The sequence below is a fragment of the Cryptomeria japonica genome, chromosome 11 (assembly GCF_030272615.1).
Source record: "Cryptomeria japonica chromosome 11, Sugi_1.0, whole genome shotgun sequence".
NCBI lineage: Eukaryota > Viridiplantae > Streptophyta > Pinopsida > Cupressales > Cupressaceae > Cryptomeria > Cryptomeria japonica.
The window spans coordinates 372,165,009-372,181,693 of record NC_081415.1 but is presented as its reverse complement, the minus strand read 5'-3'; positions in this window follow the sequence as shown (position 1 = coordinate 372,181,693).

Sequence of the window (16,685 nt, the reverse complement as noted above, 5' to 3'; positions counted from 1 at the left end):
ATGGAAGCCAGGTTCTAAGGCTATGTCGATGACCCGATATGGAATTGTTTTCCTTTTGTTTTGTAACTGTTTTTGTTTCCATGACAGATGGATGAGCTATAAAAGTTTGAAAAGATAAATTGTAAGGGGTTGGATCATTTTGGAAAAACAAAAGAAAGACATACAAGTTTGTTTTATGGTCCCGATTGCTGAATACTGTTTTGTTTTGTTTTGCTAAATTTTTCATTATAGTTCTGTAGCTAGAGTTTCCTTTTTCTTGTTCGTTCTTTGTTTGAATCCATATTGTAAATATGGCTCTGTCTTGAAACTCCATCGTGGGATCCACACGGCCATTGCAGTGCTTCAGGAAGAGCAAAAAATGTATAGTATAAGTAAAATAGCAGTAGGAGGAAACTAGGAAATGGCAATCATCGTTTCTACATACTCAGCCTAGGTGAGCTTGGAAGTAGTTCGGCTAGGTTTCAGTAATGTAATGAAGATATCTTGCAGGGAAGGAATCTGTTGAGAACTGGAAGAAGTTCCAGAAGGCTACAAGCCTGAAACCGTGACATTATGAATCTAATAGAGAAAAGTTTGCTAAACCAAACATGATGGGTGGTGTTACAATGAGGGAATATGTGTGTGTGTCCTGCATCCCTGCAAGGTTTTAGTGAGAAAGCTTACTTGGTGAGCTTGAGAAAAGTGAGATAAGCAAACAAATGGTAGGGAAGCCTTGATAAGTATGGTGAGGTAGACATAAACCTGAGAAGGGATAGAAACAAACCATTAAAGAAGCCTAATTGATGGTAAGATAGGTAGCCTCCCTATCATATTGGTATCAGAGCAAGTTTAGACTTGGGAAGAAAGTAGTTGATGTCAGACACTGAGTCAATGGGAGAAAATAGTTCCAGAATGGTGACCAATGTAGAGCTAGCTAAGAAGGTAGAAGACAAGGAGGAAGACAATAGACTCTTGAGAGAAATATTAATGCAACTGGAGAGCAAACTAGAAATCATTGAGGATAAAATTAAGAAAGTAGCAATCCAAGTCAATGAAGGGAAGGGAAAAGAATCAGTAGAAGAGGATAGGATACCTGCCCTAGACCCTATTATACCAGAAGAACCTTTCCTAAAAGCCATTAAAGCCTTAGGAGGAAAATCCTTGAAAGGAGTGCCACTTTTCTATGGAAAAATGGAGCCTGAATAGTAATGGAATGGATTGAAGGATTGGAGAATCACTTTGAGTGTGATGGAGTTAGTGAAGCCCAAAAGGTGAAGGTAGCTAAGTCTAGATTGAGAGGAGAAGCCTTGACTTGGTGGAAATTTATCCAAGAAGAAAGGCAAAAAGAGGGTAAGAACCAAATAGCCAGTTGGGTAGGAATGGTAGCCAAGGTGAGGGAAGCCTATATTCCTGAAGATTATGAGATCCAATTACACAAAAAGAGACAAAATCTTAGACAAAGAGACTTGGATGTGAGCAGCTACACAGAGGAATTTCAAAAGTTGTGTGTGAGATCCAAGGTGGCAGAGGATGAGAGCATCAAGGTAGCCAGATACTTGAATAGCTTGAGATAGAATATTCAAGAGGATTTGAGTTTGTTAAGCCCTAATACCATGAATAAGTGCTATCAGTTGGCACTAAAGGTGGAGGAAAAGAGCAAAAAGAAGCAAGAACAAAGGAATAGAGGAAGAGGCAGCGGAAAATATGGTAGAGGCCAAAGAGGTAGCTTTGGTGGAAGAGGAATAGATCAAAGGTCCCAAGGAGAGTCCAAACTTATAGAGAAAAGTGAGGATTCACATAGCAAGAATAGCTATAGAGGAAGGGGATCATCTAGCAACCCAGGAAGAGGTAGATCTAGTGGACTGGGAAGAGGGTCCTACTTCTCCACCATGAAGTGTTACAATTGTCAAAAGTTGGGTCACCTTGCCTATAGATGTCTAGAGAAATCCTCTTCATCTCAAGGGAGTGAAAGAAGAGTGACATATGCACAAGAGGATGTAGAAAACAACAAGACACAAGATGTGAGCTTAGCTCCTGAAGATGGAGAAAATCTAATGATGAGAAGAGCTTTGATTAAGGAGCCACACGAAGAACCAACTCAAAGAAGAGATTTGTTTAGAATCAAATGCAAGGTCCTTGGTAAGGTTTGTAGAGTGGTGATAGACTCAGGGTCTACTAACAACATTATGTCAGAGGAAGCAGTAAGTAAACTAAAGTTGAAAAGAATTCCACATAGTAATCCATATAGGGTTACTTGGCTCAACAAGGAGCAGCATGTGGTAGTGAATGAACAAACATGGGTTGAGTTCAATATAGGTAGTTATAAGGATAAAGTCTTGTGTGACATCCTGCCTATGGATGCTTGCCATCTACTTCTGGGTAGACTATGGTAGTTTGATAGAAAGGCCATTCACAACGGAGAGGAGAACTCTTATTATTTTCAAAAGGATGGAGTTACATACAACATTCAGTCCCTAATTGAAGAAGGAGAGAGCAGGAAAACTAAAGGCCCAAATGTGTCATTGGTGAGTGAAAAAGAGTTCATTAACACTCTCAAGGAAGGAGAAGGAGTAGGATTTTCTCTTATAGTGAAACTAAAGGAAGCAAAGCAAGAAAAGAAGGTTCCAATACCTCATGAAGTGCAGCACGTACTAAACCAATTCAAAGAAATTATAAGTGATGGAGCACCGACAACCCTACCTCCTATTAGAACCATCAACCATCAGATTAATTTTATTCCTAGAGCATCATTACCCAACAAAACAGCCTATAAGATGACTCCCAAATAGAACAAGGAAGTGACTAGAAAAGTCCAAGAATTGTTGGACCAAGGATTGATAAAGAAGAGTATAAGTCCTTGTGTCGTACCTTCAGTGTTAGCACCCAAGAAAGGAGGAACATGGAGGCTATGCATAGATTCAAGATCCATAAATAGAATCACTATCCAGTACAGATTTCCTATCCCAAGAATTGAAGACTTGATGGATTGCTTGGAAGGTGCGAAGTATTTCACTAAGATTGATCTCAAGAGTGGATAACACTAGATCAGAATAAAAGAAGGTGATGAATGGAAAACAACCTTCAAAACCAATGAAGGACTTTATGAGTGGCTTGTTATGCCATTCGGTCTTAGTAATGCTCCCAGTACATTCATGAGACTCATGAATGAAGTGCTTAAAGATTTTATTGGTAAATTTGTTGTTGTATACTTAGATGACATCTTGATTTTCAGTAGAATTAAAGAGGAACATCTAGAGCATCTTAGTATTGTATTGCAAAAATTGTATGATGAGCAACTAATAATAAACTTGGAGAAGTGTGAGTTTATGAAGAAGGAACTTGTCTTTCTTGGATTCGTAGTTTTAGGAGGAGATTTGAAGATGGACACATCAAAGGTGGAAGCCATCACAAATTGGCCAACACCAAAGACAGTGAGTGCAGTAAGAAGTTTTCATGGTTTGGCATAGTGCTATAGGAAGTTTATCAGAGGGTTCAGTGAGATTTGTGCACCCATGCTAGATACCATTAAAGGAGGAGCTAAGAATAAGTTTCAATGGACCAATGTAGCTAACAAAGGGTTTGAACTTTTGAAACAAAAGGTAGCTACACAACAAGTACTCATTCTTCCTAGTTTTGATGAGTTGTTCACAATTGAATGTGATGCAAGTAATATAGCAGTTGGTGCTATTTTAAGTCAAGAGAACAAACCCATAGCTTTTTTTAGTGAGAAGCTCAATGATGCCAAGAAGAAGTATTCATCCTATGATCTTGAGTTGTATGCTCTTGTCTAAGCTCTTAGGAAGTGGAGGCACTACTTTTTACCTAAAGAGTTTGTTGTTTATACAGATAATCAGGCTTTGAGTTTTCTGAATTCACAAGATAAGTTGAGTCATAGGTATGTTAAATGGGTTGAGTATTTGTAGTCATATACTTTTTCTATTAAGCATAAGAAAGGATAGTGTAATAAAGTAGCAGATGCTTTGAGTAGAAGGCTACTAACAGTACAAGAAGTGGAGATTCAGAGTATTGGAGTTGATTACTTCAAAGATTTGTACCCCAATGATGAAGATTTTGCAGCCATTTACAAGGTTTGTCAAGAATTTTAGAATCACTTTCATAGTGAATATGCTGACTTTACTTTGCAGAATGGTTTTTTGTTTAAAGGTGGACAATTATGTGTTCCCAAAGGATCGATGAGGGAAAATATAATCTAAGAAAACCACAATAGATGTTTGAGTGGTCATTTTGGTCTTAATAAGACATTGGAACTTGTTCAACGGTTTAACTATTGGCCCAAAATGAAGAGGGATATCAGAAGGTATGTTGAGCAATGTATGGTTTGTCAGATAGCTAAAGGTACAACTACTAATGCTGGACTTTATCAGCCATTACCTATTCCTACCAGGCCATGGGAATGTGTCAATATGGATTTTATGGTTGGATTACCTAAAATGAAGCTTGGCTGTGATAGAATTTTTGTTGTTGTTGACAGATTTAGTAAGATGGTACATTTTTTTCCTTGCAAAACTACTCATGATGCTAGTCATGTTGCACACTTGTTTTTCAAAGAGGTTATAAAAATCCATGGATTGCCGGTTAGTATTGTTTCAGATAGAGATGTCAAATTCCTTGGACATTTTTGGAAAACTCTTTGGAAAACTGGGAACTAATTTGTCTTTTGGTTCAGCCTATCATCTCCAAACAGATGGTCAAACAGAGGTGGTAAATAGGACAGTTGGAAACCTTTTAAGGTGTTTGATGAAAGAACATAGACAAAGTTGGGATCAAGTTCTTCACCAGGCAGAGTTTGTCTACAATGACAGTGTCAACAGGTCAAATGGGAAGAGTCCTTTTGAGATAGTTTATGGTATGGACCCACGAGGTGTTATAGAATTATGGGATCTTGGTGATCTGATGTACAAAAGTGGTCAAGCTGATGATGTTGCTCAATCTATGAAGGAGGTTCATGACCAAGTCAGACGAGCTCTCCAAGATTATTCACAAAAGGTTAAAGCCAGTGTTGATGCCACACGAACAGATGTGCGATTTTCTATTGGAGATTTAGTGATGGTACATTTAAACAAGAATCAACTTCAGAAAGGGATTCCCAGCAAACTACAAATGAGGAGACTAGGCCCGTGTAAAATTTGAGCCAAGTATGGCTCTAATGTCTATAAGATCGATTTGCCATCTGATATTGCTTTGTCTCCAATTTTCAATGTTGCAGATTTGGTTGCCTACAAGGGGAAACTTCCTAAGGAGGATGCGCGAGTTTCAGATGTTCAATAGGCACTTGCCAATCTGCCCTTACCTTCTTCTACCATGCCTCAGGCTGAGAAAGTGTTGGATTTCTGCATTTTCAAGAAGACTAGACATAAGGTATACACGGAACATTTGGTCAAATAGATAAAGAAACTTGATTCTAAAGTGACCTGGGTCCCTGAATCTGACTTTGTCAAGTCGAGAATTGATCTCTCCCTGCTGTCGTGTGCAATCACTTGACTTCTTTATTTTTTGGGAGTATGGTGTAGGAGCACCTAAGGGTTGAGATGCCCTTAACCAACTTTGGCATGTACATATTATGGACTGGCTCTAAGTCCTTTTTTATTGCAATTTTTGAAATGTTGCTTATCCGCAAGACCTACCCCAATCAGAAGGACTTATCCCGAAGCGGTCGCCAAAGTTTGGAGTGAGTTATCGGGTATCAGAAGGAGCGGTTTTATGCTACCCCAATGACCCATTGAGTTAGCATGCAGAGTGGAGTGCCTCAATGATAGTCATCGAGTATCAGACAGAGTAGTTTTACGCTACCCCAATGACCCAATGGGAAGGCATAGGCATGGACCGGGTGGTATTGGTTATCGACAGGCAAGGTTCTCACCTACGGTGAAACCCGATAGAAAGTGCACAACCAAAGGAGGTGCATCGGCCATCAGGAGGAATGCTTCCATGTTATGCCGAAGCCCGATACGAAATGTGGAGCGTAATAAGTTGCCATCAGCCATTGGAAAATAGAAGTTGATGTTACGTCGAAGCCCGATAGGAAGTACGAAGCGCGACAAGTCGCTATCGGCCATCGAAAACTAGGATTTGATGTTACCCCAAAGGCCGATGGAAAAATAACCAACATAGGAGCCGGTTATCGAGTATCGATGTAGGTGTGCTTTGGTTACCCCAATCATCCAATGGAAAGGTGCGGATTTTTGCAAGTTGCCAACGTGCATCGGAAGCCAGGTTTTGAGGCTACACTGATGACCTGATATGGAAATATTTTCCTTTCATTTTGTAACCGTTTGTGTTTCCACGATGGATGGATGAGCTATAAGAGTCCGAAAAGATGAATTGTAAGGGGTTGCTGGATCATTTTGGAAAAACAAAAGAAATACATACAAGTCTATTTTCTGGTCCCGATCACTGAATACTATTCTATTTTGTTTTGCTAAATTTTTCATTATAGTTCTGTAGCTAGAGTTTCCTTTTTATTGTTCATTCTTTGTTTGAATCCACATTGTAAATATGGCTATGTCTTCAAACTCCATCGTGGGATCCACAAATCCATTGGAGTGCTTCAGGAAGAGCCAAAAATGTACAGTATGAGTAAAATAGTAGTAGGAGGAAACCAGGAAATGGCAATCGTCATTTCTACATACTGAGCCTAGGCGAGCTTGGAAGTAGTTCGGCTAGGTTTCAGTAATGTAATGAAGATAACTTGCAGGAGAGGAATCTGTTGAGAACTGGAAGAAGTTCCAAAAGGCTACAAGCCTGAAACTGTGACATTGTGAATCCAATAGAGAAAAGTTTGCTAAAACAAACAAGATGGGTGGTGTTGCAATGAGGGAATATGTGTGTGTGTCCTGCATCCCTGCAAGGTTTTAGTGAGCAAGCTTACTTGGTGAGCTTGATAAAAGTGAGATAAGAAAATAAATGGTAGGGAAGCCCTGATAAGTTTGGTGAGGTAGACGTGAACCCAAGAAGGGATAGAAACAAACCATTAAAGAATCCCAATTGATGGTAAGCTAGGTAGCCTCCGTATCAGAACACTAGAAGACGGTAAAGCCAAAAGCTAGCTGAGAAAATAAAGAACAAGCTAGTAAAGGCAAATACCCAAAAGTGATAACCAAATTATGAAACCACCAGAATATAGCAAGCATATAGCCATCAGAATAAGCATCCCAAACCGATTCCAGAGATCTGGTCATACACGGATCAAAATGATGGCCAAAACCAAGAATATCACCAAGACTAACCAGGATCATCTCCAATTGGGATCATCTCCAACCGGGATATAGTTTTGACATCAATGACAACACTTAACCAAATCTAGCAATTTGCCAACACATTTTTGCTGACATTTTGAAGTACTTGTAAAGTCTCCGACAGTTATCTCTGTATATAAATTTTGGGCAACACCCCATCTTTTGTATTGTTGTCAAGGGGGAGAGTAAAGGTGAAAAATATATAGTGAAAGAGTGTAATTATAGGTTTCAGAATTCCTTGTCTAAGGGGGAGCCTTAGAAAATCTTTGGATCCGGTGTTCATTTTTTTTTTCCAACACTTCGCTACTTTTCACGAGTGTTGCCATCAATGCGAAAGGGAGAGATTGTTGGCAATTGACACTCATTAGGTGACTTTTGATGGTTGATTATTGATTTAAGGTTGTTGTTGATGGAAAATCTTCTTGAAATTCCTATCTGGTAATCATGGATCTTGATTTTCGGAAGAGGATGTCAACCGGTAGCTAGTTAACCAGTATTTCAGGTTGAACAGAGCATTTTTTGGTCCGGAAGCTTTCCGGCGATTGCGGTATATTGAATCATGTATGGGATGATTAAGCCTACATAGAGACATCATTTTAACATTGTTTTGGTGATCTAGTCAAGTCGACATATGACTACACGTTATATTAGGAGGTCGACTTGATAAATGATCTATTTTGTGATTGCAGATATATAAGACCAGTGTGGGAGATCTTTTTAACGAATGGTATGAATGTGTGAAAGTGAGTGGTGATCGATAATCCATTTTAGTGTAGTTTCACATGCGCATTCTTGATCTAGTAGCTGACTGAGAAAGAGAGCAAAGCAAAACAGAGCAGAAGATCAAAGGTGAAACAATCAGTATATTTGGCACTTAACCAGAACTCATCCAGGCATTGTAGATGCTATTTTGGAGTTCTTTTTTTGTAATCATCACTATAACCAATTTGTAAGGTAGTGAGCCTTCCAAGGTTATAGCCCTTATTATATTTGAGAAGTGAGCTCTAGGCGGTGTTCTTGAATGCCTATGCATTCCCCATATTGTAATATTGTTTTTCTACTGGCCATAGTGGAAAAATATCATGGGTTCAAATCCCATCGTGGTTTTTCCCATTTGGGTTTCCACGTAAAAATTTTGGTGTTATGATTTTGTGGTTGTTTGTTTTATGTTCCCACATTTTAGTTTTATGCTTATGCTTCCAGTGGTTAAAAGTTAAGTCAGAAAAATTTCTAACTAATAGGTCACTGATTCACCCCGCTCTCAGTGATCCCTAATTCCAATAGAATGTGTTTTGTTGCACCAAGATCTTTCATTTCAAATTTAGTAGCAAGATGAGACTTTATTTCTGAAAGCATACCTTTCCCTTTACTAATGAGTAACATATCATCAACATATAGTGCAATGTACAAGAAATAATCACCATTAGATTTATAAAAAATATAGCGATCAGATTTAGAATGTTCAAATCCTGAACTCAAATCATATGTATTAAATTTCTGTTACCATATCCTAGGACTCTGTTTGAGGCCATACAAAGATTTCTTCAATTTACAGACCAAAATAGTTTTACATTTTACCACATAGTGCTTTGGCTATGTCATATAAATATCCTCCTTCAAATCACCATGAAGGAAAGTAGTTTTCACATCCATTTGTTCAACCTCTAAATCATAAGCAGTAGCAATAGAAAACAAATATATAGTGGATGTCATTTTTTCAACATGAGAAAATCTCACCATAATCAACACCCTCAACTTGAGAGTAGCCTTTTACAACCAACCTTGCTTTATACATCGTAATGCCTCCATCTGTACCAATCTTTTTCTTGAACACCCATTTACAACCAACAAGTTTTCATCCTTTAGGCAATGGTACAAGATCCCATGTGTCATTCTTTTTCAAAGCTACCATTTTTTCTTCCATAGAAATCTTCTAGGATTCTACATCATTCATACCTAAAGCCTCTTCTACAGATCTAGGTTCATCCATATTAGTATTCAAAGCAAAAATACATCTTTAATCATTAGGTTAATACCTTTTAGGTGGTTGTCTATGTCTTGTAGACCTTCGAACAAGTTGAGTTGGAGGTTCTTACTCCTCTTCTAAAGATTCAGAGCTAGATGAGCTCTCCTCAACTTCTTGCCTATTAAGTGGTCTCAATTAAACTCTTTCAGGCATAGAAGGGAATTGAATCACATCTTCCTTCTTAGTTTGTTTTGGCTGCAATGTAATAGGAGGAGACTTAATTTCTCTAAAAATAACACGTCTACTATATCTGATGAAGATGCATTCCACAACCTTGTTCTCCGACTTTGTTTGCTTCTCCTTTGGCACATGTGCATATGCCTCGAAACCAAAAACTCTAAGATGTCTCAATGAAGGATTGTTACCTAACCATGCTTCCATATGCATTTTATAAACAAGAGATGATGTAGGAGATCTATTATTCAGGTAGCACGCAGTGGCAACAACTTCAACCCAAAATTTTTGTTCTAGACTAGCACTACTCAACATACTCCTAGCCTTCTCCATCAATGTCTTGTTCATTCTTTTTGTAACTCTATTCTATTGTGGAGAATACAGAGTTGTCTTCTGTCTGTTAATGCCATAGTCTTTACAAAATCTATCAAAACTCATTAGAGAAAAATTCACCGACATTATCAGTCCTCAATCATTTAATTTTTTTTCCAGTCTACAACTTAACCATTTCTTTAAATTCTTTAAAATAACTGCAAACTTCAGATTTAGTCTTCAGAAAATATACTCATGTCCTTCTACTAAAATTATCAATAAATGAAAAATAATATGTGTATTTTACAATGGAAGGAGCATTTACAAGACCAAACACATTAGAATTAATAAGATCCAAAACACCACAAGATTTATGAGAACTCAAGTAAAACTTAATGTGGTTTTTTTTTCTATAAATGCAATGCTCATAGAAATCAAAATCAAGATTACAATCATTCAAACCTTCAACAAGGTTTTTATTTTTCAACGTCCTTAGACTCGTTTCTCCAGTATGGCCGAGTCTCCGGCGGCATAACATAGTCTTCTCTACAAGTAACTTTTCTTTAGAAGAAAGAGCATCCTTAGGTACCCAAAAGCAATGTCCATCCACTGAAGGTGAAACCCTCAAATCTTCCAACAAAGTATCCATGGATTTTTTTTTATAGAAGTGCTATTACACTCAACAATGTATGCCTCTAGATTATACAAAGTATCAAACTTGACACCTCTATCAATCACCATAGAACCCTTAATCATCTTACATCCTGCATCAGAAAAGACTACCTACACATCCGCATCTATTAGTTTACTCACAAATAATAAATCTAGTTTTAATCCAAGGATATGTAGCACACCGCTAATCCTTTTTATTCTACCATCAGGAAACTTGATCCTAACTTTACCATGACCAAAAATATCTAAATGTGAATCATCACCAATGTACACCTTACATCTATTAAATTTTTCATATTTAGAAAACCAATCTCTATTGGAAGTCATATGAAAAAGATGCACCTGATTCAATTAACCATGCAACATTACCACACAAGTAGCCAAAGCTGGAATGAATGCATCACCGTCTTCCTTCTCAGACTTAGAATTAGAGTAAAACCTTTTATTTTTCTTCTTCTTTTCTTCTTTGTAGTCCTTGTGAGAGTTGAGAAACACAACACCAGAGGAGCCCAAATGATCTCTGCAAGCTTAATAACCTATTACAAGGAGAAGCAAGGAAGCAAATAAGAGATGAAACAAATACATAGAAAATATGCTTAAAAATATGAGAGCTCAATATTCACAAAATTTGTAATGTGATAATCCTCACAATACAATGAAAAGAATAACCTCTAATAGGTCAAGAAACCCTAAAAATGAAAACCTAGGCTTGCACATAATAATTAATAAAAGAATTAATTAATATGCACCTAAAGTTAGCTTAAGTGTAAAAGAGATAAAGGGAACTTAAATAATTAAACAAATATTGTTTAATTAATCAAGTAAATACCTGAATACTCTAACACCCCCCCTTAAGCTAGACTTAGGGAGAAGCTAAAACCAAGAACAACTACTGAAAGCAGGAAAGATGGGTCCCAACAACAAGGCCTGATCAGGTACCCAAATACAACCAAATCTTTATGAACCGGAGAAATAGAGAAAACCGCGTGGGAACAAAACTCTACTCCAAACAGAGATGGAAAAAGCAAGAAGAAGGACTGAAAAAGCCTCCAAACAAGAATGTTCCAAAAAGATAGGAACAAGAGAAGATCAAAAGAATCACTTAAGCATGAAGAACCTGCAAACACTGTCGAAGAATAACTGCTGATTTGAAGAACCTCCACTGAAATAGAACATGACTAGGTAGAGAAGACTGTAATCTGTATGAGTACCCTCAAATGACACTACTCGAATTAGAAGGAAAACAAAGACAAACAACTGAACTTGAAGATACAGATGGCATTAGAAACTAAAGCCTGAAGAGCTAATCAATCAAACCATGAAAGCATTAGAACCAACAGGCTAAACCTCCCCATAATGGTGAAAAGGGAGAGGGACATGTACATTGAAAAGAACGACCAACAAGAACTGCATGACAAAGAACTAGGAACATCGAAGGTGCGAAGACAATACGTAGTGTCATGGAAGGAACACTCAGTTGACACATAGCATGAGGTGAATGTCATGGAACGAACAGTCATTGGACAAAGGTAGATGGCAAAAAAGGCAAGCATCAACCCCCTCATGGCACTTTATAAGGAGTGCATGTACAATAAGGCACAAGATGTGCAAGATCCCAAGTAAACAATGCATGATGGCACTTTATCTTAGTGCATTTGCATAAAAGAAGCTACAATGATAAGAAGATTGGAAATAGAAGGAGAACCAAAATAGAGATATCCCACTCAGAGAAAAGATCCTAGGAACTGAAACAAACAAGATATCCACAGAGTGCTGAAAAAGAAAAAAACTGAGGAAAATATTCTTGGATCACAATCTAGAAAGAAAAATCATATGTCTTGAAAGTACATAGGACAAGCTTTCCAATGATATAAAGTTTTTAAAAAATAGAGTTCACATGCTCATTCTATGGCTCCCAGAGTGCAAAAAAGAGACCCCACCTTGACTGGAAAAAAACATAGTCAAACAATAAAATTGGAAAAAATTCCAACATCGCGAGGTCCGGCTTGGAACCAGCTTCTTGATGCCTATTCATTTTCAAAAAAATGACTCTGTATGCTCAAGATATGGCAGAAAAATGAACCCCCCCTTAAAAGACAAGAGGGTGGAGGTCCAGTGGTAGGAGCCTGGCAGTGGTGGCTAGTGGGCGGCGCTCCAGTGGTGGGTGGGGGGCGCTGCGATGGCCGAACAGTGGTGGCCAGGTGGAGGGTGTCTGGTGGGCGATAGATTTGTGGTCGGCAAAGTGGGGCAGGTTCCGGCGACGCGAGGTGGTTTCCGACATTGTACAGGGAGGCCACGGGCAGTGAGGGACCAACGGGTAGTGGGTTATGGCGGCTGGGGGTTGTTGTGGCGACGGGGGCTGACGAGTGGGGTGTTGCATCGAGGACCCTCGGGGGCCAGTGGGTGGGGTGCTACGGCGACCAGGGGTTTCTACGGCGGCGGCGGCCAGGAAGGCAAGGCCGGTGGGGGCCAGAGGGCGTTGGAGGTCGATAGCCGACAGGGCTCACTCTAATAGTAGTGGCGGGGTCTTGCAGCTTGGCAGGGGGCCCCATAGTACCCTGCATACCATGGGGAAACCCCCCAAAACAAAAAATTTGGTTTAAAAAAACACTTTTTCTTTTCGCCTTTTGCAATATTTTTTGATTTTTGATTTAAATTTTTTTTTTTCAAAAAATCGTCTTGCATGCTGTAAAAAGGCAAAAAATTATTCTTTGAAATTTTTTTCTCGAACTGTGTGCCAGATCCGTATGACCTAGTACTAGAGAAAAATACTCCTAGAGGCTCAGGAGCCAAAAAAGGTCAAGTTTTATACGACTATAGGGGTTTTGGGCCTTCTGAGCATGATGGTGAGGCCCGTTTAGGCCCAAAGTTCTTAGAAAAAAAAGCCTATCCCTAAGTGCATAAAAAAACCTTCCTGAAACACCAGATCTGCTTCCAATGCAAAAAATTCTCAAAATAAGAACAGATAGCTGCAGATCTGAAGCTCTGATACCATGAAGAAGTTGAGAAAATACAACTTTAGAGAATCCCAAGAACAACTGGATGCAAATACCTGTCACAAGAGAAGAATGGAGGCACATAAAGCAAAAAAGCATAAATGCTCTGAAGAAGAAGATTATCCTTCTATAAGGATTGTATTGTACTAATTCATTTAATTGATTCCCTTTTTGAATTATAATCTTCTTCTTCAGAGCATTTATGCTTTTTTTCTTTATGTGCCTCCATTCTTCTCTTGTGACAGGTATTTGTATGTGGGTGTTCTTGGGATCTCTAAAGTTGTATTTTCTCAACTTCTTCAGTCCTTATGAATGTGACTTGAATTACCATAATTCCAGCAAATGGCTTTGGACTTTCCCAGAGATTTTGATCTCCCTATAGATTTGGACTTATTGTGCTTCTTAGTCTTCTTTCCTTTTTTCCTTAGGTTTTCCATGAATAGTTAGGGCTTCCTTCAAATTATTGGATACCTTCCTTCAAATCTCTTCACCAATTAGGGCACCCACCACATCTTCAGACTTAAAAACAACAAAAGTACTACTGATAGCTATAACAAGAGAATCCCACAAATCAGGCAAAGAACAAAGCAATATCTGATATTTCTCTTCGTCCATCTTAACACCAATAGATATCAATTGAGCCACCAACATATTAAATGCTTCCAAGTGGTCTAAAATTCATCCACTCTCTTCCATTCTCAAGGAATACAATTTCTTCCTCAAGAAAATTTGATTCAATAAAGATTTTTCTTGATACATTTCACCATGTTTAGTCCATAGCTTCTTTGCAGAGTTCTCTTCATGGAAATTGGTCATAATAGAGTCTTCCAAGCACATTCTTATTAGACCCTTGGCATTATGGCCTATAACATCATATTGAGTAGTCGTAGTAGGATCTAAGGGTCTTGAGACATTTGTATCAACAACATCCCACAAATCTTGATGTATTAGTAGATCCTCCATCTTCAACTTTCACATCTCAAAATTACTTCTAGAAAATTTTTTCACCTCTATACTCCTTGACAAACTTGTCATCTAACAATTTGTACAAAAAGATCAAAAAGTATCTTTTGCACAAGCTCCCACTCAAATCTGGATTAGTTCAAAAAACCCAACAACCCATAACTGAAACCAAATATGATCAGACTCTGATACGACTTGTAAGGAAGTTAAGTAGCAGAACAACTTCCTACACTAACCTTGAGAGGAGGGTAATGCAATTTTTTTTACAAATCATTATAGTAATTACATAAACTTAACATAAATAAACATAATATCATGCATATCACAATATAGTGATTTATGTGGGGAAAACCCTTTTGGGAGAAAAACCCCAAACTCCTAAAGTAGCTCAATATATTATTCAACAATGAATTACAGATTACAATATAGTTGCAGAGCAATATTTTCATAGGAGTACCACTAATCAGAGATTTAGAGGTAACTCAATAGCCATAAGACTCTTACACACAACCTCTATCTCATGCACCTCATATATAGGAGATACATTACAAGAAGCTATCAAACGATATTACAAAACCATAGACTAAAACCACCCAATAAAGTAGAGTCAACCTTATCTCCATTCTAGATTCCCTATGACGTGTCAAAACACACAAAAACATGTGTTCCTCCCTTTTACAACTCATTTATGTGTTCGATGCATTTTTTTATATTTCCTATTTCAGGGGTCCAAACTTCTGGAGGCCATAACTTGTGAACTAGGTGTTTGATTGACAAACCATTTGATGCATCAGAAAGCTCACAAAGTGCTCCATCACCTCGTAATCCGCTACACCAGTTACACCCACTTTTCAAGGATTTTGGGACTGTGTAAATTCCTCAAAATTAATTTTAAACCTTTCATCACACCCTTCAAAAATGAAAACTTTAATATCTTCAAAACTAGATATGATCTTGCGATGAAAAATTTACTGGCATGCTTATCTAGCCAATCTGAAGCTTTAGGGAGAATTTCACACCATTTCATTCTCAAACAAAAACTTACAATAAATAGTTACCTCATGTAAATGCAAGGTTGAGACACCATTTTCCCAACAGATACTAAAAACAACACTGAATTCTTAGCGTGTAAGTTGAAAATCAGTCCCATTGGGCATGCAAAAAATTGTTATCACAAAAGTTTGCACCCTCGTTGAACACTAGTGCTCAATAGCATTGTGAAAAATGGAAACAACCTCCATGTGTAGTACCTTACGCATGTGAGGTTGAATCGTTGAAGAAGGTCGACTTCCTTTCCAATCAACATGCAATGTTAAACCAACCCAACACTTGTAAAGTCTATTCTACTGATCTAGAGGGGAAAAAGGAGAAGGAATTGTAGAAGGGAAAAGAGATAATACACCAAGATTGAGTGATGCTTCCCTACCTATGAGTGCACAAGACATCAATAAACCACCCAAGGACATACAAAAATCCCAATCTATCAACTATCTCCAAAGAAAAAGAGAATGACTAGAACCTAGTACGATACTAAGAGGGATTGAGAGATATTCTCAAACAACACACATAAGCATATTTAATACAATCTAAAATTTTGAAAAATAGAGAAAGAAAGATTGCAAATGAAAAGTGAATAACACACAATGTTTTTGACAACAAAGAAAAGGTAAAACATATAATTTATTAACATGAAGGCAAAACAATTAAAGTTGCAGAAATCATAGAATTTTGCAAGAGAAAAGGGAGAAGACCCTGAGAATATGTTGCATTTTTTCCTTTATAGATCAGGCATAACTTTGGTTTACATCGAGTTCAAAAACCCTAATCAACTAGGGTCAAGTTACAAAGGGAAATAAATCAGATTAGATCTGATTGTTGCATGTCTAAAAGTGTCATGCAGAACTAAGAAAGAATAATAATCTCCCAAGAAATCAAGGAGGTCCTACATAGGATGGTGTTTGAAGTCTTCTATCAGGTCAAAAATGTCTCATCGAGCAATAAATAGGCATGGAAGACCTTGGGAAACTTCTACAGAGCCAGAAAGAGTAGTGACAATTATGCCGCAACACTTGGAAGTGGTTAGGAGTGCAATTTGTTCAGATTTGGCATATTGATGGAACTTGCATTCAATTTTGACCTAAAAGGTCGGCAACCATCATGGAGTTGTTTGAAATCTAAAGTTCACCCTCAAATTTGAATCTCAATCACTGGATCTTTCTTTCGCATGTGGATGAATGGCTATGATGCATGAAGAAAACCCTCATAATGATTGGTTAAAACATCATCGTCGATCTTGCCCTCATGTGA